Source organism: Sitodiplosis mosellana, unplaced genomic scaffold (genome assembly GCF_009176505.1).
Source record: "Sitodiplosis mosellana isolate CC-2019 unplaced genomic scaffold, AAFC_SMos_1.0 Smas_scaffold_1900, whole genome shotgun sequence".
In the NCBI taxonomy this organism is placed as follows: Eukaryota; Metazoa; Arthropoda; class Insecta; order Diptera; family Cecidomyiidae; genus Sitodiplosis; species Sitodiplosis mosellana.
Genome location: NW_022597142.1, coordinates 2,594 through 5,292, shown reverse-complemented (window position 1 = coordinate 5,292; position 2,699 = coordinate 2,594).

Here is a 2,699-nt window from a genome sequence, read left to right as displayed (position 1 = left end):
AATGCCCCGGAAAATGTTTGTTCGATTTTTCGAACATTGGTCATTAGTCCGGGACTCTTTATTATCTCCAAATCCACCCTGGGCTTCCCTAAGTACCTCCTGAACATTGGCCCAGAGGACTTACACATTTTGAAAAATAATGTTCAACACTTGCTTTTTGAGTATATGTCTGTTATTCTAGCCTATCTCTGGGTCGAAATATGAATAGGGATGGCCTTTGTTCGAAAAATCGAACGCTGGTAGAAAATGGGTTAATAAAGTAAAATGGGCAAAGATATAATATGGGCAAGCACACATTCCCGCTGCGCTGTCACCACACACAAAATCGTTTATTTATTACAATTTTTCTTTTACATTCGCGCACATATTTTCCAGGTGAAATAGCTACTAGACTGTCATTGCCTGCGATTCTAAGCTCCTTCCCTCCGATAGAGATCTATTTGTGGTTACGTTTCTTCTTTTCTTCGCATGCAAAGTGTTTTCTTTTCTTATGCTTTACTATCAACGGTTTTCGCGACAAGTTCACATTTATATGCTAATTTAATCGTATTTAGACGATTTTACGACCGCATCCGTAATCACGGGTGCCGACCGCGCGATTTAAGGAAATCATAATTTTTTTTATTAAGATTAGCTCATTTCCCAAGCTCGATAAAACAACAACAACAAAAATGAAACTTCGACGGCATTGAAAACATGTGCCGATTTCCTATACACTGGAATTTCCCACATATAAAACACATCGCTGTTGCAAATCGATTGGCTTCAAGTGTTTTTGAAATTGGATATTTCTTAATATCACATGAATGCAAAAATGTCATCAAATTGTTATGGTATGTGTGTGTGTGTTGTTTGTATTTCGCATGAAATTATTTTGCAATACAATTTTCACGTGTCATGCAGAGCTTTATGTTTAAAATAAAGGAGAAGTAAAGGGACATTTGTGCCAGAAATTGCTTTCCGTCGCCATGCACGAGCATTCCGATTGGAGATACATCTTTTTGAGAACAATGACTTTATTTTCTCCTTGTGCATTTTCCTAAAAAAAATGAGCTCAAATTTCAACTTTAAAGTAGATAAATAGAGCAGTTCGACAAAATGCTTTTCGTAATATTTCCGGCTATTATTTTGACTCTAGCCCATATTATCTCTCGAAACAATGATGTAACCCGTGTGCATACCCGTGTGGAAGTCGATTAATTTGGGACATCTTGACTGACTAAACGTAATTGTCTCGAACAAAATAAGCAACTGCAGTTAACTTTAATCACAAATCACTCTTAGTCAAAATGTCCCAAATTAGTCGACTGACTGAAAGAATAACTAAACGTGATTGTCTCCATACAAAACGCATGATTTCAATCAATTTAGCCAGATTTAGTTGTGCATCACTACATACAGTTACATACAACTGAGTGACTATTAGTCATTTTATTTGCACTCGGGATATCCTGCAAAATTCGACCGTTTTTGACCAATGCACATTGTTATCTAAGACAATAAGACACACTTTTCGATGATAGAACGAAGTAAAGCGAAACGGAAAGGACAGACCAAGCGAAGCAAATAAAGTCTAGTTTTGTACAGGTACGTTGCTCCTTATCCGTTACAACCATTCAAATGAAAGGAAAAGTACATGAAATGAGACAATGAATGCATTCAAATGAATATTCGTTCAACGAACCATCACAAAAGAGTGAGATTTATTGCAAATTATCCACTTTATTTCAATTTCACTCTCGTTTGCTGCTTTTCTTTCTCTCTCTCGCTCTCCCGATCTCTTATTCAATTTGCCATTGCCTCATTCTCATTCTAATTCTCTTTGCCACTCTCGCTTAATCTAAGCTTTTCTTACGAAATTTCTTCAAGTTTTCTCTTGTATGCTTTTTCAATTTTGATCTCGCTTTAGTAGCTCAATCTCTATTCTCCATTTACTTGAAGAAACGAATAAATTGACAATCGTCAATCTCACGCGAGAAAGAAAGAGAGCGTGCATCTCAAGTCATATCAAATGTTCAATTTTCTTCTTGTGCTACGCGAAAACTTCTAAATTTCATTTTCGACAAGAATATATATAGTAATTTAGAACTCTATCGAACAATGTCATTTGGCCCTTTTTCACAGTCTATTGAAATGAAGTGAAAATATTGTTTCTTCTTCCCTTCCCACGTGTATAAAAGTGGATTTACATTTGCCAGTTCGTCTTTTCCACTTCACCGGCGTAATGAATCGATTCGGCAAATACATTCTAAATAAATGCGCTGTCACATGAATATTAGTTTCTGACACATTAAAACTAATTTCATCATTTTACATAATCAAATCTTAAGTGAGCTGTGTTAAATGGGAGATAGATTGATAGAGAGAGAGAGAGAGAGATACAGACAGGGCTCTTAATTTAAATACATCACAAGTAATTCATGAATTATTATTAGTTGTTTAAATATAAATATTCCAAAAGGTAGAGACTGTCTATGGTATTTTATTGTAATGTTTCTTTTGGAATTCAGTTTTTGATATGGAACGGATGAAGATAGGTGTTGATTCAGTGTTCAAATTCAACTTTAAAATAACCGAATTCACATGTACCTCGAAGCTAAATATAAAAATTGCAAATTAGTTTTTGAGATGGCCTTGAACTTCAAGTGCACTCAGAGATGACTGAAGCGCACCGAGTGACCGAGCAACGGCCGCACGGA